Raw genomic sequence first — 27940 nt, 5'->3', positions numbered from 1 at the left:
ACAGGGATTGCAACTTTTGTTTTGTTTTGTTTAAATATAACTTATTTAAAAAGTTAGCTGCTATATTTGAAAAAATTCTGAAATTTCACTAAATAGAAATCTAGATTATTGCCTTTATTTGTAGAATTGAAGCTCATGTGGCTCTGGGGATATGTTCCCATGTGGCAGTAATTGGAAAGGGAAGTATAGTGGTTTCCCCCTTTAAGCTGATAAAGTGAGGATTTCCCAGCTTGCCACATTCCTTTCCTCTCCCTGTTACCTTACCTCTGGCCTTCCTCGCTCATTTACATTACCTGCCTGTTCCAAAATGTGGTCCATGATTGGTAGTGTCAGCATGGTCAAGGTAGTGCAAATGAGCACAGAAGACCAGGTATCAGATGGGGTTGCCTTAGCTTTCCTTGTATGAAAAAGGAACCTTAGGTACAAAAAGCTTAAATGTCTTCTACAAGGCCACACAGCCAAAATCCACTTGAGCAAAACTGAGTCAGAAGGGTATATCACAAAAACTCAACATTTCTTTTATATTAGGGTATTGGCTGGAAAAATACAGAGTTCTTATGAGCACAAGCTCTATAGAGTCAGGCTACTAAAACGCTGTATGCCTCAGTTTTCTCATCTGCATATTGAGTTTACAATAATAATATCTACTAAGAACTTCGTTGTAAGAATAGAATGAAATAATGATTGTAAAAGACTTAATGCCCAGTACATAATGAGTTTTCAACAAATGGCAATTACATTTTTAGAAAGTGCCGCAAAGTTATTTCTTTCAATTGTTGAATCATTTATTCACTCAAAAGATACTTATTGAGTACCTGCTATAAGCCAGGCATTTTTCAGAAATTTTGGAGTATTGTGATGAACAACAACAACAATAAAATAGTTTTTTTATCTAATTGAGCTTATATTCTAGTGGGGAAGACAAGTGAGTAAATACGCAAAAAAGTGTGTAGATCATGGCAAGAGCTCTGTAGTAAGCACATAGCATGACACAATTGAGAGTAGCTTGGAACCTAACTCAAGTAGGTAGGCAGGACACGCTTTTTGAAGTGGCCTTTGTCCCTAAGACCCAATACTGAGAAGGGGCCAGCTGTGTAAGGAATAGGCTCATGGCGTCTTGGGAAGCTGAGATAGCAAGCGCACCAACCCTGAGTCAGGAAGACACATGCCTTGCTTGAAACAAAAGGAAGGCCACTGTATCTACATTGGTTATAGTTTGAGATTGGGTTGGTAGTTAAGGTAGTGTCAGAGAAGTAGAGAGTAAGCAGATTATGTAGGGCCCTCAGGCCAACGCCATGGAATACAATGCAGCCATAAAAAATGATGAGTTCGTGTCCTTTGTCGGGACATGGATGAATCTGGAAACCATCATTCTCAGCAAAATGACACAAGAACAGAAAATCAAACACCGCATGTTCTCACTCATAGGCGGGTGTTGAACACTGAGAACACGTGGACACAGGGAGGGGAGCATCACACACTGAGGTCTTTTGCGGGGGACTAGGAGTGGAACAGGGGGCATAGGGAAGTTGGGGAGGGATAACATGGGAAGAAATGCCAGATATAGGTGACGGGGATGGAGGCAGCAAACCACATTGCCATGTGTGTACCTATGCAACAATCCTGCGTGTTCTGTACATGTACCTCACAACCTAAAGTGCAATAAAAAAAAGTTTGAGTTTTATCCTAAAGATGGTAAACAAATCCAGCCCATTTCTTTTTCCTCCTTTTTTCTTTATTCTTTTCTTTTTTGCTATGTGACATAGGCCTCTGGCTTTAAGGAACATGTCTGAGCCTTGGAAGTATTTCTTGGATCTCAGTGCTGCTTGGAGGCTTGGAGAACAGGACTTTGTCATTTGACACAAAGTGTGGTCCATGATTGGTAGTATCAGCATCTCCTGATAGTTTTTTTAGAAATGTAGAATCTCAGGCCCACTCCAGACCTAATGAATCAGAGTCTTTAGGGATGGGTCCCGGGAATCTGTATTTTGAAATGCTCTCCAGGAGATGTTTATGTACACAAGTTTGAGAAGCATGGATCTAGAATACCTTTGGACAGATTTCTACAGGACTTGGAGCTATGCTCATTGGAGAGGAATGGAAGCCTTCCCTTGGCACCCAGGGGCTGCTGCCAGCCACCGGGGATGCTGGCTTAATAGGGCTAGGCACTGGCGCCAGGGTTAGCATTCTAGGCACTTGAAAAAGTCACCGGTCACAGCACATCTTTGGTGTTGATGGCAGATCAGCATAAGAGTGAATCGTGGTCAAAACAAAACAAAACCAAAAACCTCTTTTTAATCAGGAAGCTTAAAAGAGAAGTTAATAAAGTCTTTAGAGTAAATATGTTTCTTTCAAAAAGACAGAAGCTTAGGAGTGGAAGGAACTTGAAGAGCATTGGGAAATGCCCTGACCCTACAGATGGAGAGACTGGAATCTGGAGATAATAAATGGCTCTCCTGGGGCCGCACCGGTGACTGATGCAACGCTGGGTCCAGAACTCAGGCTTCTCAGCTTTAGAGCTCTGACCGTCCCACAGTACCTGCTTTCTTGATGAAAACATCTTCATGAGTATTGCTCCTTATGTAATCCGTAATCATTTTTAGAATAAAATAGAATTATTTTGGAGAAAAAAATTAGTGATGATTACCTTTCCTACTAGTTTTAATGTTCATTATTACTATTATTATTTCCAAAATAATTTAAAATTCTTATTTAATTTTTTTTACATTTCTTGAAAAAAGATCATTGCTTAATAAGGCATGGTACATTTATCTGTGTGAGAGTTTAGTTAAAACCGTTTATTGTTACCTGAACACTTGATAATGGGAAGTGGCATTTTCATATGCTAAAATATTTAAAATATTTGGTTCAAAGCCCATAATAAATAACAACTTTTTAGTGTACGTGTTGAAGTGATTAGTAAATGTATCTTTGAAAACAGTATTTCCGGTTCGTATTTGACAGGATCACACTTGATGCATTGACATACCCTGGCTTGAACGGTGTTTTCCCCTACCTCAAGAATCTATGTCTGTCTTGCTGTTTTCAAGTGTAAGGAAGTGGTGGTTTTAGAACTTACATCTTAGTTATGTGTAAAAAAATATTTTTGTGTTGCAGTGTCCCAGAAGCTTTTGTTGACAATTCCAGTTTCCGAACAAAACATTTCGGCAATGGTGAGGGCTTCAATCCCTTCTCTGATTTGCTGTCGGCCATGAGCGGATGGATGTGATGCCTGCTAGCCAAAAGGGTGAGTGAATGAATGTTTGTGATTATTCATCTCAAAATTCACAAGACAAAAAGCCCATCAAGACAGTTGCCCACCCAGGACGAGAGCTTCTCATCTTGAAAGACGGGACAAATTCTCTCATTGTTTTCTGGTGTAATCTTTTCAGATAATTCCTGCAGTGATCTGGGGTTCATAAAAGGCGTAAGAGGACCTAGGAGAACTTTCTCTGTTTGCTAGTTTAATTGTACACTGAGGGGTGAACTATCTCAATTTGGGGCCATGTGCAATATTGAAGGAGTAATTGCTTTTTTGGTCCTGTGACAGCTTGGTGATAACATGAGCCACCAGGAAATAAGACACTAACTTTTTCATCTTGAATTTTAGGGAAAAATTGAGTCTAATTTGTTCCTTGAGAGAGTCCCATCCCAAACTTTTTGTATGATGAGGACTTTTAAGAAAGACAAAGGTTGGAAACTTGGGATTTTCAAAGATTTTTTGGAAGACTTCGGGGAATTTTTTCCAATGATAATTTACCTCATTAGGTTGTTCACTTACTTTGTAGGGGGAGGGTGGAAGGGACATGATGTTTTTCTTTACTGTGTGTTTTCCATCCATCGTGTTCCTCAGCAGTTGATGACTCCCCTCTAGTAACGGACACTGTAACTTATCCTTACCAGAGACAGTGATTGGTTGAGGCCAGGCATTTGTGTGACAACTCTGACATCATGTGTGGTAGCCTTGTCATTGAGTAAGGTCAATTTTATGGAGAACCGTATCATTTCATGTTTTGTATTGAGTGGCATTTAATGGTAAGACCCATTGGCATAAACTCATAACTTATCTTCTTCTGTCTTAGTGCAGCAATATTGGAAACAGATTCTAAATAATGGAGAGAAGTATACTGAAGCAGAAAGGGCACTGTATTGGGAGTTGGGAGACCTAATAGTTACCTGGCATGGGGCAAATTAGTCTCTTTCCTTGATTGTCTTTGTTTTTTTTTTTTTTTTTTTTTTTTTTGGAGGCAGAGTTTTGCCCTCATTGCCCAGGCTGGAGTGCAATGGCATGATCTCGGCTCACAGCAACCTTCGCCTCCCAGGTTCAAGTGATTCTCCTGCCTCAGCCTCCCGAGTAGCTGAGATTACAGGCGCCCACCACCATGCCCAGCTAATGTTTGTATTTTTAGTAGAGATGGGGTTTGACCACGTTGGCCCAGCTGGTCTCGAACTCCTGGCCTCAGATAATCTGTCTGCCCTGGCCTCCCAAAGTGCTGGGATTACAGGCGTGGGCCACCATGCTCAGCCTGATTTCCTGTATCTAAAACAAAGCATGTAGGTTAGAGGATCTTATCCTGTCAGTGTTATTTAGGACCTAAACACCTCAGCTTACAAATGAGAAAGCTGAAGTCCATGAGTCTAGGTGGGATGGCTAAATCCCTGGGGTTGGTCTAGACTGGACCATATTGTTTGGTCATCATTCAGTGGTTCTTTCTAGCTTATTTCAATTACAAAGATTAAGACATTCTACCCATTTAGTTTTTTAAACCTCTTCTGATGATGTGTCTAAGATACTGTTATGCATTCAACTATTTGGGCCAGATTTGTAAAGATTTTATAGCTAGAGGTTATTTTGACAAATCCCTCCCATTTTAAACATTAAAAACTATGTTAGTGTTATTGTCCAGAGAAACTGTGTTCATAGTGAGGCAACTAGCTCAAATATTCGAGACCAGATGATTTTCAAAGAACTATTGGCTTGAAAAGGCACTGCCACAATTTGTTAACTGATAACTTGTATGGTGTATTCTGTTCTGCTGGAGCTAGAGAGAGAGAAAAAAAATCCAACCTCCTGTCTTCCCTACAGTATTACTTCTGTCAGTGGCAAGAAATAAGGCAACTAGTAAGCAGTAACACACAGGTAAGGATGTCCAGAATGAAAAGAAATAGTTAATGGAGTCATGAAATTTTAGAGCTGTTAGTGATCTTTGATCTTTTTAGTGGGTTGTCTTGGGCAAGTCCTTTGGCTCTCTCACTGTGAACTTCTAAGGCTTTCCATTGCCATGCATGTATGATAGACTTTTGTGGATGGTCTGTAGTGAACAGGCAGCACATGTTAAGAAAAGTCGTATCTTGGCCAGGCGTGGTGGCTCATGCCTGTCATCCCAGCACTTTGGGAGCCAAGGCAGGTGGATCACCTAAGGTCAGAAGTTCAAGACCAGCCTGACCAATATGGTGAAACCCGGGCTCTCATAAAAATACAAAAATTAGCCGGGCATGGTGGCAGGTGCCTGTAGTCCCAGCTACTCAAGGAGGCTGAGACAGGAGAATTGCTTGAGCCCAGGAAATAGAGGTTGCAGTGGGCTGAGAACGTGCCACTGCCACTGCACTCCAGCCGGGGTGACAAAGTGAGACTCTGTCTCAAAAAAATAATAATGATAATAATGAAAAGTCGTATCTTTAGGAATTCGGGTAGAATTGAGAATAAAGCCTGGGTCTATTTCGTATACACATGAGAATTCATGAACGTGGTTAGAATTCTGAAGTCCTGAAATAACAACAAACGCAGGTTTTTGGTTACCTGTCATCTCTGCCTTTGGTATTGAGAGAGCCTGACTCAATCTTACTGTTATAAAATTGGTGTATGAAATTTAACAAAACCACATGAATGGATCTGTTGAAAACGAGGCTCATTTTATTCATTAATTTCAGTTGGGTTTGGCCCATTATTTGGAAAATCAATCTGAAGAACTGTAATGAAAATGATATCTGTTTTGCAAAAATATACTTTTAGGCCTAGTGGAATACTAGTGTTTTTTTTTTTTTTTTTCTAAATAAGGAAGTTGTTAGTATTTATCAGACTCTAAAAATCTTCCCTTCTCTGTATTTTTTAGTAGAAGGTAAAGGTATCCAAAATCCTATGAGTTGGACCACATGTTCTGATTTTCTATCCCCCTCATTTTTTTTCTTTTTTTTGAAACAGAATTTTGCTCTTGTCGCCCAGGCTGGGGTGCAGTGGCACAATTTCAGCTCACTACAACCTCCACCTCCTGGGTTCAAGCTATTCTCCTGCCTTAGCTTCCTGAGTAGTTGAGATTATAGGTGCCTACCACAACACCCAACTAATTTTTATATTTTTTAGTAGAGACAGGGTTTTAACCATACCAGCCAGGCCAGTCTCGAACACCTGACCTCAAGTGATCTGTCCGCCTCAGCCTCCCAAAGTGCTGGGATTACAGGCGTGAGCCACCGTGCCCGGCTGCATTTTTTTCTCAAGGTGCATTTCCAAGGCTTGCTCAAAGGATTCACTCTCTCCCTGGGTGCTGCAGTAACTGGCCTTCCATGCATTATGCACCTGACAGTTAGTCCTTCCATTGTCAAACATTTGTTCACAGTCCTGTGCCTTTTAGAACTTCACAGTTTATTGAATAACCAAAAGGAGCACCAATTAATTGTTACAGCTAATAATTTGGAGTCTTTAGGCTTGAAATAAACTCTAATTCTGAGTGAAGCGTTTCATGGTAAGTGTCCTCCTGGTAGACCAGGGTCAGAGTCACAGAGGTAGGCAGCCAGAACAACAAATTGCCTCACTCAAACGCAAGGAAATGAAACCATGAAATAAAAGGTTTGCACAAATAGATCATTATGGCCAATTTTTTAAGGTCAGAAGATGGGTAATGTACTCGATTGATGCTGGCTATAACCATGCTTGCATAATAAATTAACTTAGAGGCAGGAGACAGCGGAAGATGGGCTGAGCACTTCACATCTCTCTTTGTGCTGTGGTTCTTTAATGCCACCGTTCACCAGGAAGGAGTCGGAGTTGGCTCCTGTTTCCTGGTGTGAAGCTTTAGCTGACACTGGTAGCTACAGGATGCACATCACGGGACTTCCAGAATGCAGAGTGGCAATGCCTGCTGCATATTGAATAGGCCGTTAGCCACAGCGTTATTAATAAATGTGATCATAACAATTTGTATTTGCATAGAGTTTTTTTGAGAAGGGCTGACTAGAGATGGTGAATGTGCTGGCTTATTTGTTCGTCTCTGCCCTGTCATTGTGTGGTCTCTACCAATAATTTGTCCCTTGCTAGTAGATCTGATGAATAGACATAAGCGTCCTGTGACATTCATTGTGTGTTATTTGCTCACAATTATTTTCCCTTATTTGCCCAGCCTTCCTCTTTTGATCTCTCTTACAATCAAATTGCTACCTTTTGACTTACTAGGAAGAGATAAAAACATGGGAAAATGCACCCTTCTCACCGAAGACTTCGTGAAGGGCTACTTTTTGGCTGGGAGTTTCTTTCTTTTTAAAATAAAACTCTAGAATATGGACTTTCTGTGACGGGTTTTGGGGTGGGGCGGTGGTGACGCAGCTTCCAGAAGGTATGTGTGGCTGGCAGGTACCTTGGGCCAGGAGAGCCAGCTGACAGGTTTCCTTTCTGGTCTTCCTTGTGCTGCAGCCTGTCAGGTGCCAACCCACTGTGTTGTGCTTAAACTTCCAGTCTTTGGAATTTTGACTTTGAAAAGTAATTTCAACAATTTAATAAACTACATAATATGTTTTATAAGCTGGAGCGAATGATCTTAAGTATTTTGGTCTCTTTCATAACACAATGAACCCAATATTGGTAAAAATACAGATCTTCACTCACACCATAAAGAGAGGCTAGATTTAATAAGCAGTTATGAGTGCTGGCAGCTGCCTATCAGATTGTATCACTTGGGCTCCCGCATGCGAGGACAGTGTCAACTTACATTTTGTCTGTGAAGTATTTTCAATGCGTTTATTTTGCCTTTCTCTCTAGTTCCTAACCCAATACGAATAATGTAATTGGCTAAATATTTTCCACATAGCTAACTGGCTAGGGGCCAAGGTGGAAACCATTGTCTGGCTTGATGAAGATCAGAAATTAACATGACATTTACGTGGAGGTAATGGAATATATTAGTAATGTAGTAATTCAGGATGGTGAGAGACAGCGTCCATCCCTTCCTGCCCATAAGCATCAGGAGGTGTTCAGCAGATGATGAAAGAATATCCACACCCCCACCCCAGTTCCCTAGTACCACACAGCAGTAGCCGGCCCATCCCTGTGTTAAATTTGCTTTTAAGTTCTTCAGACAAAACTCGAAGACAAACTAATGAATTATTCCATTTGTCAATTAAAAAAGAAAACCCACCAACTCCTATTTTAAGAATAAATTCCAATTAGAAGATTCCATTTAATTCAGAAGCTATAACATTGTTTTAATGAATTCTGTTGGAGGTGACAGTTTATGTGAGATAAATTTATATGGTGTAGATAGATATAAATTCATTGGATAATGTTAAACATGTTACTTCATATATATTAGCTGTGAAATTTATTTCTTCTCTGGTTATGTCCCTAAGGAGGTAGAGTCAGAGGGAAAAACATATCTTCAAAGAAAGAACCCTTTCTGTCCTTTCAGATATTTGCTCTAAAACAGCCTTTTCTCACTTTTATTTAAAAAAATCTGTTAAATTTCTGCATTAACTGAATTTATGATTCTTGGTGTATGCTATTTATAAAATTGAATATAGGTTTTATGATATAGGAAATTAGTCTAGGAATGAGAATATGATCCAACTTTGTAATAAAGGTAATCTGCATTTATATTGCAGATATTTTCCATTCCTCTCTAAGCCCCTTATGGGATTATACACACATTATTCTGGACATACAAATTCACCGTAAACTTTTAATGTATTGGGCAGACTTTTGTTCACATGATACCTCCACAAAACATCAAACCTTTTGGCCAAATCAGAGGTGGCAAACATTCTTGACACACTTTCGATTTTATAGTTCCCCTTTTCCGTGCTTATCCTGTGCCCCGGCAGACATCATTAAATTGATCGTATTCTTTCTTTTACTGAGTGTGGTTGTTGCTGCAGATTTATTCCACCTAAATCATTGGAGGCAAGCTTACAAAGTCATCATTTACATGCGTATGGCCAATGCAGTGTATAAGGTATAAGGTTGGGGCTTTTGAGTGATCTTTGTAGTTTGTATACCCAATACTTACCCTGATATCTGGCAGACAGTTTTTAAACAGTCCATATTTCATATGTTAATGAAAGAATCTGGGCTGGGTGCTGTGGCTCATGCCTGTAATCCCAACACTTTGGGAAGCCAAGGCGGGAGGATCGTTTGAGGCCCGGAGTTTGAGACCAGCCTGGGTAATATGTGTGCACCGCATTGTCTGATTTGTTAGGTTGTTTATTTTCTATACTTCAACTGGTTTTGGGTTATGTCTGTGAAATATTACAGTTTTGTAGTGGTTTTCTTTTTCTTTTTTTCTATTTCTCTAACTTTAGAAAAGACAAGAATGAGTCTATGTCGCTCTCTTTTTACCTATGTATGAACTGAGGCTGTAACATAGCAAGGAAGTGGTGATGTGAGAACCAAACCCAGAGAACCAAACCCAGACTTTCACTCTCTGGGTGCAGTTGCTTTCTCATAGGGAGCGGCACACACATGCCCGGTGCTGACCGGTGCAGGGCAAGTTTCTTACAGTTTCCTTTTGCATATTAATCTTAGTTTTTATCAATACGCTGAAGCAAGCTGTACCAGGGAGGAAGGCATTTAGCTATTACATTTCAAATGATATCTTCCGTGATGTAAAATTCTAGGAACTTAAACTCCATTGCATGTTGTTTTTGAAAATATTCTGCTTTCTGTTAAGTTGGTTCAAGTAATGCACAGAGGCGAAGAGAAGGAAATTTCCATTCAGTTTATATGCAGGCTGCTGAGCTGCCTGTTGAGAATTGCCATCATTTTATTCTGTCTTCAAGAAAAATAAGCAATTAGTACTTTTAAGCTATCATTTAGCTAATGTACATTTTAATTTTATTTCAGTGTGTTGCATATTATTACTTCTTTTGGTCATGAAAACCAGAGTTTGGGAAAGTGACGGTGGGTGAACATGTGAATTGTTACCTTCTTGGCCCGTAATAATAGGATGATATGGTTGACCTTGATTAAGGTTAACAAAATCAGCAGTCCCCCAAAACAGCAGGCCTGTTTTGATGGTCGCTTTTGGATTTTTCCCTACAGATATTCTACGTAGCACCAACCAATTGATTGGAATAGGCTCACGAGATAAAATCTTTTTTTTTTTTTTTTTGAGATGGAGTCTTGCTCTGTCCCTAGGCTGGAGTGCAGTGGTGCGATCTCGGCTCGCTATAACCTCTGCCTTCCAGGATCAAGTGATTCCCCTGCCTCAGCCTCCCGAGTAGCTGGGACTACAGGCGTGTGCTACTAGGCCCAGCTAATTGGTGTATTTTTAGTAGAGACGGGGTTTCACCATTTGGCCAGGATGGTCTCCATTTCTTGACCTCGTGATCCGCCCGCCTCTGCCTCCCAAAGTCTTGGGATTACAGGCGTGTGCCACCACACCTGGCTGATAAAATCTTTTTATTCCTTCTGTCTTCTATGAGATTTTAGTAATATTTATAACAAATAATTACAGAGCTATTCATTAGGCACTTACTTTTCCTATGTTGGTTCAAGTATCACATTGGTTATCTTATTCGACCTTGACAGCATCTCTGGGTTCTAAATATTATTCGGGTTTTAATGTTGAAAAGACATAAGGTTAGTGCATAAGTCACCTGCTCAGAATCACATAGCAAGAGTGAGAAGTGGGTTTTATTCCAAGTTGGGCCAATTTCGAAGCTTTTGTCTTAACCATGAGAACACGCTACTTCCTCATCTTTCAACAGATGCCATGGTTCTTTAAGATCTTGATTCAGGCAGAGGAGATTTTGTAGTTTATACTTGTCTTTGTGAAAGAGATGGAATCTAACTTATTTAAAACAGCAGCTTCATCTGCAGACAAGATTTTCATAGAGCCAGCAATGTAAAAGGGAAGGGCTTCTTCCAAAAATTTTCTCCATAATATTCCTCACCTCCTGCCTTTTTCCTCAGTTGAAACATTTCCCAGAGTCATACCACTGGATTCAGCACTGCATTCTTTCTGTGGTTCTTTTTTATGAAGTCTCTCTAGCTCCCAGGCTGGAGTGCAGTGGTATGTGAGGTGATTTCGGTGCACTGCAACCTCTGCCTCCCAGGTTCAAGCAATTCTCCTGCCTCAGCCTCCCTAGTAGCTGGGATTACACACCACCACACCTGGATAATTCTTTTATTTTTAGTAAAGATGGGGTTTCACCATGTTGGCCAAGCTGGCCTCGAACTCCTGACCTCAAGTGATCCACCCACCTCGGCCTCCCAAAGTGCTGGGATTACAGGCATGAATCACTGTGCCTGCACCTTTGGTTCTCTTCAATAGTAAAGATACTCCTGAAGGTGGCAGCTCATGGAATCCCTGGCTCTGAGGACATGAGTTTTCTTCATGGATTTCAGGAACAGAACTACATAAGGATAGCAGGCCAGCTGATCCAAGAGAATGGGTGCAGGAATGGAAAACCCCAACTACTAGGCATATGTGGCCAGGGAAAGAGCAAGGCAGTGGAAAGGTCAGGCCCTTTGTCTGTTTGTCAGGTCATTTAGTCCTCTTGTCTGTGGACTGTGGGAACGTCTGCCCTTCCAGGATGTACTCTCAGGCTAGATGGCCAAGAGGCTAGTTTCAAGTATGCTCTGTGATACATGCATGTGTTGTTATTATGATTTATGAGATAGAGTCTCACCCTATTGCCCAGGCTGTAGTGCAGTGGCATGATTTCAGCTTACTGCAGCCTATGCTTCCCAGATTCAGGCAATTCTCTTGCCTCAGACTCCCGAGTAACTGGGACTACATGCACACACCACCGTAGCCATCTAATTTTTGTATTTTTTGTAATGATGGGGTTTCACCATGTTAGCCAGGCTGGTCTTGAACTCCTGACCTCAGATGATCTGCCTACCTCGGCCTCCCAAAGTGCTGGGATTACAGGCGGGAGCCACCATGCCTGGTCTCAGTTATTATTAAGGGAATTTTTTTCTCCTTATTTAAAAATGTCGTATATTGAATTATCTACAAGTGAAATGACATGTCAGTTGCAGGTTCCTTTAGGAATCTTCAGAAAATAAGAAAAAATGGTGGGGCAGAATCTTGATAATTCTAGAATTTAGGTGATGGATATAAGAGGGTTTGTTATACTATTTTTCTATTTTTAAAATATTTTTGACCACTTTTATTGTATAAAAGGGGTGTTAGGGGATGAGAGGCTTATCTAGCCACTATCCAGTCTAGTGGTTGATAAACCAATCACAGGCAGGGTAGAACCAGGCCTCTGCACCCCTGTCCTCTACCCAACCCCTGCTGGTCCTCAGCTGCCAGTGTAATTTAATTGATGTGGAGTCTTAGGGCAAGGAGATGCTGACCTCATCAGCCCGTTTTGTCCAGGAGTAATTTACTGGACAATACAGATACAAAGTCTTTAACCTGACATACCAGCACTCCCCAACTAACCTGTAAAGTGATGGTAGCTGTCATAATTGAGTAGTTGTGGCATGCCAGGGGCTATAATGTATGTGTTACAGATTCTTATCTCTAATCTTCCTGTGGGCAGTGTTTGGAGGGCTGTAGAGGATTACTGAATTTCGGGCCCATCAGATTTTCTTCTTTACCTCTAAGTTTTGTGTTTTTCAAAGTGTTATCTCAGCAGTGCCTGGGAAGTGCATTAAATAGAGACTTCCAGGCCCACAATGAGACACAGGCCCTTAGACTGGTTAGGGAGAGCATGGTCTCTGGAGTTGAGTGGATAGCTTCAGGTTCTGGCCCCAGGACTCAATAATAACCGTAACCCCAGCCACGCCACATCTCCTTCCAAGCCTCGGTTTTCTCTTCTGCCAAATGGGGACAGTGGTGTCATCCACATTACTGGCTGTGAAAAGTCCTTAATACGGTGCTTGACACCTTATGAATGTTAGATATATGCTGCTTGCAACTGTAATTGAACCTTTTTGAGACATTTGCCAATTTCCTGATAGAACCAAGAATATTGAGGATGTAGCAATGAATGCTCCAGGTGGCACTATTTGGTGGGTAAAATTTAAACCTTACGTATCCTAGAAGTGTGCTTTTTGTAATTATTAAAAACATTTTAAAAATAAGTATTAGAGTTTTTACTTAGGTGTTTGAAAAAGAATTCTGTCATCAAAGTGTATGAGAGTTGACAAGTGTAAATATGCAGTTAGACAGTTTCAAGGAACGTGTATTATTTACTGATCAATGTAGTGTCTCCTTTGGAGCCATTACACTCAGTCATTTCCTGTCAATCTCTGCACGCTGTTATAATCAGCCTATGGATATGCATATTAAAATATCAGAAAGTTAGCGTGTATGCGTGGTAGCAGCCTTTTAATTGTTAATAATGTTGCTGCTTTAAAAACATATCAGGATAGTTTACTCTTAGGATGGTTAATCTCCTGCAGAATTGCATGAGAAATCAGGGAAACCAAAACTCGGTCTGGTGGAAAATGAGGCCAATTGGTGGGTGTCTGCTTCCAGTTGGTGCCCCGGTTACAAAAAATATTCGCTTTTTTTTTTCACTACTGTGTTTTTGGGAAAACTTTTATAATTAAAAGAAAAAGTTCATGTATGTGTGTGATGGTGGGAGGCTCAGTCTAATTTCTCTCTATAAGAGGGATCAGCTAATCTTTTCTGTGGAGAGCCAGATAGGAAACATTTTAGGCTTTGCAAGCCACCTGGTCTGTTACAACTACTTACCTTTGTCTCCTCTGTCCTCCTAGTGCAAAAGCAGCCATGGATGGCGTGTAAATAAAGGGGTGTGGCTGTGTTCCAGTACAATTTATTTACAGACACTGAAATTAGAATTTCACGTGCTTTTCATGTGTCACTAAGTAGTAGGATTTTCATTTCCCCCCAGCCCTTTAAGAGTAAAAACTATTGTTAGCCCACTGGCGGCAGGTTGGATATGGCCCATGGGCCTGTAGTTTGCCAAGCCCCAGTCTGGAAGAAGATTGCAAAGCAGTGGCGAGGACCAGCCCTTTGTTCCTGCTGTCTGGTGTTTCTGCTTGCTCACTTGCTCTTCGGTTTCTGCTGAAATAATAATGTCATCAGTTTTTATTTAATGCTTATCTTGACACAGGCTGTTCTACATAATTATTTATTGATTTAGAGTGCAATTTAGTGAGGCCCTTCCCTTGCTTAATAAAAGACAAAAATAGGCCGGGTGCGGGGGCTCACGCCTGTAATCCCAGCAGTTTGGGAGGTCGAGGCAGGCTGATCATGAGGTCAGGAGATCAAGACCATCCTGGCTAACACAGTGAAACCCCATCTTTACTAAAAATACAAAAAAATTAGCTGGGTGTGGTGGCACGCGGCTGTTGTCCCAGCTACTAGGGAGGCTGAGACAGGAGAATTGCTTGAACCCAAGAGGCAGAGGTTGCAGTGAGCTGAGATTATGCCACTGCACTCCAGCCTGAATGGTGAACCGAGACTCCGTCTCAAAACAAACATATAATATGTTTTATATGTTTATATTTTACATATATAGTGAGGTTCAGGGTGAAGAGTGAAGTGAAAGGGAAGACAAGTCAGAGAAGAAAAGTAGACTTTGAAAAGTGACATAATGCTGGGTGTGGTGGCTCACACCTGTAATCCCAGCACTTTGGGAGACCAAGGCAGGTAGATTGCTTGAGCTCAGGAGTTTGAGATCAGCCTAGGCAACATAGTGAGACCCCATCTCTACAAAAAAGATTAAAAAAAATTAGCCGAATGTGGTGGCTTGCACCTGTAGTCCCAGCTACTTGGGAGGCTTAGCTGGGAAGACAGTTTGAATCCCGGAGGTGGAGGTTGCTGTGAGCTGAGATCATGCCACTGCGCTCCATCCAGCCTGGGTGACAGAGCCAGACCTTGGTCTAATAAAAAAGAAAAGTGACATAAGAACTATAGTCTCTTTGTAACCAGTGTTATTAAAATGTGTTGTGTATCTCACTAGTGGAGGAATTTAAGATAAATTTTCTACAAGACAGAAATGAATATATTAAACAAAAATTTAAGAGTTATGTATTATTAGGCCAGGTATAGTGGCTCACGCCTTTAATCCTGGTACTTTGGGAGGCTGAGGTGGGTAGATCACCTGAGGTTAGGAGTTCGAGACCAGCCTGGCCAACATGGTGAAACCCCATCTCTACTAAACATAGAAAAATTAGCCAGGCGAGGTGGCACGTGCCCTGTAATCCCAGTTCCTTGGAAGGCTGAGGCAGGAGAATTGCTTGAATCCGGGAGGCAGAGGTTGCGTGAGCCGAGACCATGCCACTGTACTCCAGCCTGGGCGACAGAGCAAGACTCTGTCTTAAAAAAAAAGAGTTTTGTATCATTTTATTTTTAATATGTGTTATATATTAAATATGAAGCAGAAAATAGATTTAGTACATCAAGTCTGGCTTCTCAGATGATATTGCTTATTACAACATTAATACAAATTTGAGAGGCTTAGGGAAACTATAAAGATTATTGTGTACGTGGTACCTGGGCGCAGCAAAGTCATTAGAGGTGGTATTGAAGGATTCGAAGTAGGAATTTTTCTTCTGAATGGTCCTTAATTTATCATGAGGGAACCGTAGAGAGCAAGAGGTATATGCATGTCAGCTGATTGTGCCTAAAGAAATCTCTGAAGGACAAGAATGACCAGATGTGCATGTGAACAATCTGGAGGGAAGATGCCTCAAATCCTGCCTCCTCTCTTTGCGGGAGATTTGCTGGTTTGTGTTAGAAACAGGTGGAGGAAATCAGGGCAGGGGAAACATGGGGAAGAGGGAATTTGTGGAGTGGGGCATTTTCCTTAAATGGAGGCCTAGGTAGAAAATAGCATCACGAGAGAGAAAAGGTGTGCAGAGAAGGAGGTTTGTGGGCATTACTCTTAAGGCATCCTTAGAGTACGGGATGGTGGAAGCCCTACTAAGAAGTAGAAATGAGACGGATGTTTCTCAAGACAGGTAAGAATACCCTAGAGGACTATTTCTTTATCAAGTATCATGATAAAACTGACTTGAATATGAAAAAGAAAAAGCTTCTGATTGTCACCAAGTCAGAATTTTTGAACCAAAGTATCGTTTTTGTGGTTGGGAAATAAACATTCAGAAAAGATGACTGCCTGAGATGCAAATATCATGATCATGATTTCACGTAAATAGCCGTTGTAATAAAAAAGGTAGGGAGAGAGAATACAACAAAGGTAGGATTGTGCTGAAAGAGTTGTAAATTATCTTTTTTGTTAAGTGAAAAATAAATGTATTTCAGGATCCAAGGTTAAGTTGTAGAACCTTTGATATGTAATCAGCATCTACATGTAGTGATTGTGCACACAGAATGTTGGCCAGACAATTTGGGTTTGAATCCTGGTTCTGCCACCTAATAACAGTATAATTTTGGGTAAGTCACATCTTTCTGTGCCTCAGTTTCCTCAGGTTTAAAAGAATAATAGTACCTAACTCGTAGGTGATTGTAGGATTTAAGTGAGTTAACACACATAAAGCATTAGAAAAGAGTTAACCGGGTGGGCACGGTGGCTCACGCCTGTAATCCTAGCACCCTGGGAGGCCGAGGGAGCTGGATCATGAGGTCAGGAGATTGAGACCATCCTGGCCAACATGATGAAACCCCATCTCTACTGAAAATACAAAAAAATTAGCCAGATGTGGTCCGCGCACCTGTAGTCCCAGCTACTTGGGAGACGGAGGCAGAAGAATTGCTTGAACCCGGGAGGCGGAGGTTGCAGTGAGCTGAGATGGTTGGTGCCACTGCACTCTAGCCTGGCAACAGAGTGAGACCCTGTCTCAGAAAAACAAAAAACAAATTAAAAAAAGAGTTAACACATAGTAGATTTTTGTAAAAACGGCCAGCTGTTAGCCCCTAAGGTTGCCCTGAGCAAAATGTTTGGTTTGTGATCATTACAGCAAATTTGCCCTCATTTCTCTAGGATGTGAACTTTTTGTGTATATATGTATGTATATCTATCAATGTATTGTAATGGTATATGTCATACACATTCAAAGACTCTTAGACATTCTGTGCTCAGAAAAAGAGTGAAGCATATTGCCTGTCTTCCTTATACCTTCTGCCTCCGTCTTTGAGGCCCAATTACTGCTACATGAACATCCAAATCCACACTGCTTTTGAACAACCTGAGAGATGGTGCACTTCTCTCCTTGGGAAAGGCCATTATATGTGCGGCCAACTGGTAGGCCTAGGAAGTTCTTTCTTACATTGGACTGAAATCTTACTCTGGTTTGTTACCTTGGGATTCTACAAAACCCATCTCTTCTACATGACAACCGATGAAAGATTTGAGGAAAGTTAACAGATCTTCTTGAGCCTGCTTCAGGCTAAAAATCTCTTGCTCCTTCACCTGTTCCTCTTTTGCTTCAATTTTGAGGGCGCTGTGACCATCTGGATTGTTTCCCACAGCACTGATAGTCATAGAGATATATTTTATTGATGTGTCCACATTTATATATAATTCACTTAAAGGTACTTCTTTTTGACAGAACCTATGGCCATCATTTGGAAACGAAACATTGTGACTATTCTTAACCTTCTTCCTAAATTCCGAATCTGAGAAACAGGTGCATAAAGAATTATAAATTGTCTCTTGAAACTTTAGTATACTGGAATAGGCTTTTCTTCATTTCAAGCCAGGTATCTGTGTAGAAGTAATCATGGTAACTCTGTCCCTGCGGTAGCAGCACGCTGTGTGCCAGACACTCAGCTCAATCATTTGGTTGCAGTAGATCATTTAAGCCTCATGAGCATGAGTCTGTTCCTGTTTTTGTTGTTGTTGTTGTTGTTTGAGACAGAGTCTTGCTCTGTTACCCAGGCTGGAGTGCAGTGGTGTCATCGCAGCTCACTGCAACCTCCACCTCCCAGGTTCAAGTGATTCTCCTGCCTCAGCCTCCCGAGTAGCTGGGAATACAGGCACCCACCACCATGTCTGGCTAATTTTCGTATTTTTAGTAGAGAGGGTGTTTCACCATGTTGATCAGACTGGTCTTGAACTCCTGACCTCAGGTGATCCACCCACCTTGGCCTCCCAAAGTGCTGGGATTACAGGTGTGAGCTCCCGCATCCAGTCCTATCCTTTGTTTTAATGCATATAAATTGTGCAAGTCACGTAAAAATCTCCCCTCAAACTTTTGGGATAGTCTGCTTTTATTCTATTGAAACTATTCAAGCTAATTTTGAATTAAAGATACTGCTATTCTCAATGTGCCAGAGCCCCCACACACAGCATTGGGGATGGTGTACTTCGTTTTCTTTCAGCTTTCTCCAAGTGACTTTCCTTCCCCCCTCCTTTCAACAAGATTCTCAGAGAGGAAGCCAATCACAATGTTACTGGGCATGGGTATCTTGAGGGATGGCTGGGTGCCTTCTATGAGACTTAACACATTTCCTGAACATGGTGCCTCACCATGGCAACAGCCATGTCACACGACACATTGGTGACACATGTAAGGTGCTGCCACAACTCATCCCAGGTTGAATGTCTGTGATTCATTGTTTCCACTGACACAGTGACTACTGTAACTTGCAGTTGGAAGGTTCTCTAGTTTTCAGTGCCATTAATGCATACTGACTCCCGTGGCGCATGGAGGGCTCAGGGAAGAGAAGCATAAATAAATAAGTGCAGGCTGTAAACATTGCCTTCATTAGCTTTGCAGAGAAATACTTGTTCATCAGTCAACCTCTTTGCCACTCTCATTCTTCTTTTTTTAAGCATATTTTGTTGGTTAACACCTTGGAAGCTTGAAAATGATTTTTATTTTTAATCATAGTTGTACCCATTTCTTCTTGGCAAACTTCACGAGAGAGAGTTCATGGTGGCCCCTTTTTAGTATTTATTTATATTCTTCACATGTAGCAGATTTATTGATGAAGGCATGATTCTGGGAATATTTTTTTTCTCATTGTGAAATATCATGAATGCTTTACATAAGTCAGATGATGGAATTACGCATCCATTGCTCATGGAGGGGGCTGAAGGTGGTATACTATCAGAGGACTTTTCGAGAGGTCCAAGATGGGTGGTATTTTAACATATTTTAATTTTTGAGCGATTCAGTGAGTGATTGAAAAAGAAGATGTGGAATCTGGAAGACATTAAAGAGATGTCAAGGACAGACCAGTTTTGATCTGTAGCCTAATGAATGTTTTGCCAACTTTTAAAAAATTATTTGAGAGTAGAACTTTAACCATTTGCTTGTGTTTCTGGCATGGTAAGGTTATTCCTGTTTCTGTTATATGATGAATCCAAAGTGAAAATGGGATAATTTTTAATTAGCAAAATTATAAAATGGTTTGCAGCCAAATGTTTCTTGTCTTGTATAAACTGTGAGGTTTCACATTTTACTTTAATCATTTTAGGAAATTTCATTCTGAAGATCTATTTCAGTTGGTATTTTATGTATGAATACAAATCTTCAATATTAGAAATTACCTTGTAATATTCTTTTCCAATGTCACTTGAATAATCTGACAGGATTTCAGTCATGTGCATTGCTTGTGTGTATTTTTTAGGTGTCATGGTTACCTTAGTTGGATATAGCACTCATATTCAATCTAGCATTATGAATGCAAGGCTCAACATCATAAGAGAAATAGAAATCAGGGGTTAGAAATGTTTGCTAACTCTGTGTTGTATGGTTTTATACAGTTCAGAATTGCTTTGGTGGAGCTTACCTATGTAATTATTTGAAGCAAAATTTTTTTATTTTTACTTTATGCTATAAATATATGAATAGAGAGATATTTTGAGATATATTTTATTAAGGAAATGAAAATAATGAGTTAAGTCATGGCAACCTACACATAATTCCCAGACTTTTCATTTTATGATGCTTCAGTTGCATTTGATGATGAGCGTTTTACAGTTTCTGGGGGCTCATTAGAGCCCTACATGGAGATGAAAGAATTCTATGGAAATGCGAAGGGATTTAAGTGTTCAGAATTTGAGGATCTGCCTAGACTGGGACAATTCCAGCACCTTGAACTTTTATACTCTCTAGGGGGTTGGGGGGAGTGCAGCATTGTGTGCTGTTTTTGTTGGATCTTCTGGGCGGGGGGCGCTGTGTCATTGCACACTCATTGCTACAGAAAGAAAGATGGCAGAAGCCAGCCAGGCAGAAGAAAGCTGTATATGCAACAGTAGCTCAAGGCTCTGCTGATACATAAAGGCCCTCACCTTTCGTCATTTGTCTTTGAAAACCAAAGGTGTCTCTTACCAAGAGCAAGAGGGAGAATGAGATAAGTGTGAATCAATGTCCTTCAGTTGAGTAATTTCTTAATGAAACAGATTATTAAAGCTTAAGGTTCCTAGGGAATGTCACAGACCTAACCAGTTATTATTAAACTGCAAATAAGACCAAAGGACAGGAACCATATTGAACAAACCATCAATGCGGCTGGGTGTGGTGGCTCACGCCTGTAATCCCAGCACTTTGGGAGTCCAAGGCGGGTGGATCACCTGAGGTCCGGAGTTCAAGACCAGCCTGGCCAACATGGTGAAACCCTGTCTCTACAAAAATACAAGAAAAATTAGCTGGGCATGACAGCAGGTACCTGTAATCACAGCTACCTGAGAGGCTGAGGTGGGAGAATCCCTTGAAATTGGGAGGCAGAGGTTGTAGTGAGCTGTGATCACACCATTGCACTCTAGTCTGGGTAACAGAGCAAGACTCCATCTCAAAAAAAAAAAAAAAAATCAGTGCATGCTGATTTTGTCTAAAATTTAAGAAGGTAATTATAGTTTTGAAGGTGAAAGCCACGGGCACATATAGAAATTCCTAGGGGCCAGGCGCAGTGGCTCACACCTGTAATCCCGACACCTGGACGCTGAGGCGGGAGGATCACAAGGCAATGAAATCAAGACCATCCTGGCCAACATGGTGAACCCCATCTCTACTAAAAATACACAAATTAGCTGGGCATGGTGGTGTGCACCTGTAGTCCCAGCTACTCAGTAGGCTGAGGCTGGAGAATCACTGGAACCCGGGAGGCAGAGGTTGCAGTGACTGAGATCACGCCTCTGTACTGCAGTGCAGCCTGGCAATGGAGCGAGACTCCATCTCAAATAAAAACAACAACAAAAAAGGAAATGTCTTAGACCTCCCATCTAAATCTGGGCAACATGTTGCATATAGAAATAAATACAGTAAACTACAGCAACATTGATAGTTTTCTAAAATAGAAAAATAGAATTTTCTAAAATAGAACCAGGTAAGAGTGTCTTTAGGAAGTTTCTTTTTTCTACAGGACCTGGCAATATGATCTTTTTGAATTGTACTTTTGAATACATTGTATTAGGTATCTGTGGCCGCTAGGCCTGTGGAGGGTGGCTGTGGCTAGTCCAAATTGAGATGCGCTAAGTGTAAAATACACACTGGATTTCAAAGACATTGATTACATATGGAATTGATAAGATTTTGGATATATTTGGTTACATAAAATGTATCATTAAAATTGATTGTAACTTTTTAACTTTTTAATGTGACCACTAGAAAATTTTAAGCTATGTATGTGGCTAACTTTATATTTCTTTCGGCAATACTGTTATAACACATACCAGTCAGTGCCATGTTTCTAAAATCAGGAATCTTCAAGAGCTCTTTTCCTTAAAAATTGTCAAAATATTGTCCTAAAATTGCGTGTAAAGCCTTCTCACAAATAACAAAGTGGCATAAAATTTTGTCCATAACCCAAGAACACATTCTACAATGAAATGGCAGTCGTAGACGTAACTGATGTGTAACTGCACACCACCTTTCTCTCCACCATCAAATGAAACAAAAGGAACAAAAGGAAACCAGAAGAAATATCCAACAGAAGGAAAATAGTTAACCAAGTTATGGCTCAAATCAGTTTGGTTTAACCATTGTTCAAGTTGAAAAAAAAAAAAAACTGGATGAATTTATATTTTAAAAAGAGAGCATGAGACAGAATTCTTTCTAAATTAATTCCTTTCATCCACTATAAATGCAGCACATCCATAAAGATTGCCTCATGGATTATAACCCGATTGGGAGAAAACCACCTTTACTCATTTCCATTATGTGGACCACTTACTGACATATCTAGTTGAAGAGTCACTTAACCCACTATCAGATGAATGCTTTCGGATAATCTCTGCCTTTTTGAGGTTCTACTTTGTCATGTAGACCTATGCGTTTCATAACGGAATGTGCCTACCATTAGCACCCCATTGACGTGGTAAAGGTATCCCCAAATCATAGAATAATTTATTCTGGTGGATCTCCATGAAGAGGAATTTTTATTTTTCCTTGAAGAGTTTAGTAGGAAACTACATCATTTTTACATTTTATTTTTTATTTTTATCTTTGAGATGGAGTCTCATTCTGTCTCCCAGGCTGGACTACAGTGGTGGATCTCTGCTCACTGCAACCTCTACCTCCTGGGTTCAAGTGATTTTCCTGCCTCAGCCACCTGAGTAGCTGGGATTACAGGTGAGCAGCACCACACCCAGCTAATTTTTGTATTTTGAGTAGAGGTGGGATTTCACCATGTTGACCAGGCTGGTCTCGAACTCCTGACCTCAGGTGATCTGCCCACCTCAGCCTCCCAAAGTGCCAAGATTACAGGCATGAGCCACTGCACCCAGCCCATTTTTACATTTTAAATGGCCAAATTTAGGCTGACATATAATGCAAGATTTTAAATGTTTACAGTGATACTTCCTGCCTACTAGGGTCCCCTTTGATTTGTGCCTCCAGACCCTTCCTTCATCGTGAGTTGACATTTACCACCATCTTCCTTCGTCCAGTTGCCACGAAGGTATATTTTGGTAGGAATATTTGAGAACAAACTTAGTTTCTGTGCTTATTATTACTTCTTTAAAAAATTACAGTTACTACTTCCACTGAGCATTTTAATCATGGAGTTTGAGCATCTTAGCCTCCTTAATAAAAATGCTTGGGTGTTCCTTGCACATTGTAGGAAATTGTAGGATGGCGTGGGGGTAGCTTCCAGGAGAGAGGAAAGATTTTGGGTTAGGGGATGATGTTGGAAGTGGAAGCAGGGGAAGGTGAGATGGAATAGGAGTTGTAGTGAAGGCTGGGAGGATGTAGGGTTTGCCTTCAGGTGGGAGCCATACAGTGGAGAAGAGAGAATCATGACTTCAGACTTGAGCTTGCCTGACACAGCAGATGGCAGTGTGTATAACAGAGATGGGGGAAACTCCATGAGAAAGGCTTCAGTGGGCAGGGACGGTAAACCACAACAGTGGTTCTCCAGCCTTGTTGGCACCAGGGACCAGATTCATGGGAGACAGTTTTTCCACAGACCAGGGCAGGGGATGGTTTCAGGATAATTCAAGCACATTACATTTATTGGATACTTTATTTCTATTATTATTACACTTTAATATAGAATGAAATAATTATACAACTCACCATAATGTAGAATCAGTGGGAACCCTGAGCTTGTTTTCTTGCAACTAGATGGTCCCATCTGGGAGTGATGGGAGACAGTGATAGATCATTGGGCATTAGATTCTCATAAGGAGTGAACAACCTACACCCCTCCCATGTGCAGTTCACAATAGGGTTTTCGCTCCTGTGAGAATCTAATGTCACTGCTTATGTGACAGGAGGCGGACCTCAGGCGGTGATGTGAGCCATGGGGAGTGGCTGTAAATACAGATGAAGCTTCACTCCTTCACCTCCCTTACCTCCTGCTGTGCAGCCTGGCTTCTAACAGGCCACAGACACTAGTCTGTGGCCTGAGGTTGGGGACCCCTGAACTAAGGTACTTGGAATTTGGAGGTGAGGGTCAGAAATCTGTCTGGAAATACCCAGGTGAGGCCAGGTATGATGGCTCACGCCTGTAATCCCAGCACTTTGGGAGGCTGAGGCGGGTGGGTCACGAGGTCAAGAGATTGAAATCATTCTGGCCAACATAGTGAAACCCTGTCTCTACTAAAGATACAAAAATGGCTGGGTGCAGTGCTCACACCTGTAATCTCAGCACTTTGGGAGGTCAAGGCAGGAGGATCATGAGGTCAGGAGATGGAGACCATCCTGGCCAACATGGTGAAACCCTGCCTCTACTAAAAATACAAAAAAAATTAGCTGGGCATGGTGGCACACGCCTATAATCCCAGCTACTTGGGAGGCTGAGGCAGGAGAATTGCTTAAACCCAGGAGGCAGAGATTGCAGTGAGCCGAGATCAGGCCACTGTTCTAACAGCCTGGGTGACAGTGCGAGACTCCATCTCAAAATAAAATACAAAAATTAGCTGGACGTGGTGGCATGCACCTGTAGTCCCTGCTACTTGGGAGGCTGAAGCAGGAGAATCACTTGAACTGGGGAGGTGGAGGTTGCAGTGAGGCGAGATCATGCTACTGCACTCCAGCCTGGGCGACAGAGTGAGACTCCATCTCAAAAGAAAAAAGAAATTCCCCAGTGACAGTCATAATTAATCTTTCTCCAAAAACCTTCTTGCTCTTTTTTCTCTATCACATTTATTCAGGAGTGGTTGCACTCAACTCGTCTTTTCTAGGCCTCTTTTAGCCAATTAAATGTGATTTAGGTTTTTTACTGTTTCATGATAAATTATACCATACTTGAGCCATAGAGGGAAGAGCCATTACTCCTCTTGCTGTTGTGAAACAATAAAAATACACATCTAAGTGTATTTCCTTCTAGTCTTTTTTGGATGCATAATTTAAATAAATGCATAGTTGCAGTTATCTTGTGCTTGTAACTTTTTATCCTGTTTTCTTTTTCTAACATAACTATTTTCATATTGCCATATTATCTGTTATGAATTGTGTAATAGATCATCTAGTCGTTGCACAGATATTATTAGGTGCCTGTCTGTGCCACGGCCTGTTCAGTGTCTTTCAGGTGACAGGGCATAGTAATTGATTACCGTCTTTCTTCATGAGGACACCATCACTATTTGAGATGTTACAGTTCTTTTTGTGTGTGTCATAGCTTGCATGGTATGTATTTTGCAGGATGCCTCCCAGGTTATTGTGACAACCAACAATGCTTCCACAGAGTTCCTAATATCAACACCCTTCTTACTCCCAGTTGAGGATCACTGGCTTACATACTAATTTGGTTAACTATTTTCCTTCTGTTGGACATTTGATTTGGTTTCCGTTTGTTGTCTTTCTTTCATTAGGTGATGGCGGGGGAGAGGTGGTGGGCATTTATACATCAGTTGTATCTATGGCTGCCATTTCATTGCAGAACAAGTCCTTGGGTTATAGGTGGTTTTCCATGCTACTTTGTTACTTGTGAGAAGGCGATACACAACATTTTGGGACCATATTTTGACAATGCCTACAGGAAAGACATATGACATGAAGGAGCCACTTCTGAATAAGATCTAATGTTGGAAATTTTTGTTTCTTCCTCTTAGTTGCTTCTTTTTTTTCCACATGAATCCTATGTACCAGCCCAAAGGTGGAGTGTATTTCAGGGGAGTATATTGGACCATAGTATTGGAGAATGTTTGCAGACCCACAATTCAGGGTCTCATTTAAAATCCTAGTTCTGCCATTTCCTAGCTGTATGTACCAGGGTAACTTATTTCACCCAGTTGCATCTCTTTTCATCTTCCTCTGTTACATAATAGCATACCCCAGAGTGAGATCTTGTGAGATTAAATGAGCTATGTACCTGAAGTTATTCTGTTATCTAAAATGGAGACCAGTGTTTGTCTAGCGGAGTGTGGAGGTTACAGGCACAGGCTCTGGTGTCAGGCTATGGGTTCAAATCTTAGCTCAGTTATTCTTTAGCTGTCTGGCCCTTTCATAAATTATTTTACCATACTAAGCCTTGGTTCATCATCTGAGAAATTGAAATTTAAAAAAAATCCCTCTTACTGTGTCATCATAAGGACTTGCAATGCCTGCATGTGGTTGGAGCATGCCATAAATGGCAGCTGCAGAGCTAGACAAATCTTGAGGAGTTTGAATGAGTGGGGTTAATATGTATACTAGGCTTCTCTTTTCTTACTTTGGGGGAAAAACCAACTTGCATGTCCATCTATACATTATTCTAACATATTTCTCTTTCTTCTTTCTTTTTTGAGATGGAGTCTAGCTCTGTCACCCAGGCTAGAGTGCAGTGATGCGATCTTGGCTTACTGCAACCTCTGCCTCCTGGGTTCAAATGATTCTCCTACCTTAGCCTCCCGAGTAGCTGGGATTTCAGGCATGTGGCACCACACCCAGCTAATTTTTGTATTTTTAGCAGAGACGGACTTTCACTATGTTTGCCAGGCTGGTCTCAAACTCCTGACCTTGTTATCCACTCACCTCAGCCTCCTAAAGTGCTGGGATTACAAGCCTGAGCCACTGCACCTGGTCACATATTTCTCTTATGGGCTACAATAGTTAAAATTAACAAAACGCCTCGTTAGGAGTAAAATGGTGAGCTTAGATGCTCTTTTCTTTGTTCTCTGGACTTGGGCGTCCTGTTGGAATCCTGGGCTGGTTTTAAAGTCCCAAATGCTGGGCAGAATAAGAAGAGGTCTTCTCTCAGGGTAGGCATCCTTTACTTCATTGGATTGAAATGGCATGTATCAGAGCAAGTGGAACCAACATCCAAAATATGACTTGAAGAACGTAATTTAAAATGCAGCGTAGGAAAAAAAAGGGAAAAGTATGATTTTACATACTTTCACAACTTCCACCGAATCCTCTCACACCCATAATATTTTGCACATTTTGGTCAGTCATTTTTATATGGTTTGTATCGAGTGTATATTGGGTATGAACAGTTCTGTACCTTTTGAAAGTCTAAATCGTTATTCCTTACCAAGAATGATGGACCGAAATTAAAAAGGGGAATTCAAATAATCCAGTTGAGAGTGGTCCTGAGGAGGTAGAAACAAACACCCTGACAAAAAGGCATGTCCTCTGCAAAATAAGTATTCCATACTTATAACTCCTCCCCCGACAAAAATATGACCCTAAAGGCAATGAAGCACGCAAAACATAATGAAAAACTATAAAATGTACCTTCTAGCGTGGACTTTTAGTGACTCACCGACTTCATAATAAAATGTAAATGTAATTACATTTATGTACGTCTTCTACTATTAGGCAAACTGTAGGTGGAAGTACAGGAAACCTCTCCCAGTAGGGCTATAGAATAAATTCAGGTAAATCTTCAACCTGGGAGGCACCTGGTGTTACGCTGCTGAGTCTTTCTTGGTCTGATCAGATGGAACCACTTGAATCGTCAGAACATGGAGTTATCATTTTATTCATCTGGGAACGTGGTAAAGCTCCTGCCGTATTCCAGGATTTTATGATTCTTAAGATATCGATGATTCATAATGTAACACAGGAACAAAACCTGTGGGGTCGTTGAAGGTATGGCTTTCAGAGCGGGCTGTCTCAATTCTATCTTTTTTTCTTTTCTTTCGCTTGAGTATTTCAATTTGCATGTCTGCTGTCAACATAAACTTAGCCCGTTTTCCATCTAAGCTGAAAAGAAGAATGGAACGTTGTTATAGTTTTGTCTAAAAGGAAGGCCTTGCAGTCGTTTTAAATCCTTTGTGGACATGACTAGAAGGTATATATGTAAAATATTGTACTCTAGTTGATTATTTGTGGGATATACCATTTTGGTGTTATATTGGGTACAGTAGAAAAATCTTAAAAGTGTGACCTCTATTATTCCCATTGACAAACCTCGGTTATTTCACCCTGTTCTTTTCCTTTACTACACTTGTCAAGGTTTATAATTACATA

General features: G+C 41.0%; 1 protein-coding gene and 1 long non-coding RNA gene across 7 annotated transcripts in view; one reads left to right on the top strand and one right to left on the bottom strand.

Annotated features, from left to right (window-relative positions):
- FOXP1 (forkhead box P1) overlaps positions 1-27940 on the top strand; it is a 632958-nt gene that overhangs the window by 89424 nt on the left and 515594 nt on the right. For all 6 annotated transcript variants that reach the window (XM_032289644.1, XM_032289643.1, XM_032289657.1 and 3 more), the window contains one exon: positions 3118-3247. The gene's annotated coding sequence lies outside the window, so the exon portion shown is untranslated. The remainder of the gene's footprint in view (positions 1-3117; positions 3248-27940) is intronic.
- LOC116559207 lies at positions 18398-26352 on the bottom strand. Its single transcript, XR_004272375.1, has 3 exons — positions 26080-26352; positions 23961-23967; positions 18398-18408 (listed from the first exon to the last, which is right to left on the bottom strand). It is a non-coding gene; the product is annotated as an uncharacterized LOC116559207 (long non-coding RNA).

The sequence above is a fragment of the Sapajus apella genome, unplaced genomic scaffold, assembly GCF_009761245.1.
Source record: "Sapajus apella isolate SASKATOON/1434 unplaced genomic scaffold, GSC_monkey_1.0 scaffold23, whole genome shotgun sequence".
Taxonomy (NCBI): domain Eukaryota; kingdom Metazoa; phylum Chordata; class Mammalia; order Primates; family Cebidae; genus Sapajus; species Sapajus apella.
Note: the sequence above shows the minus strand (reverse complement) of the source record. Positions and strands in the feature narration are given on the sequence as shown.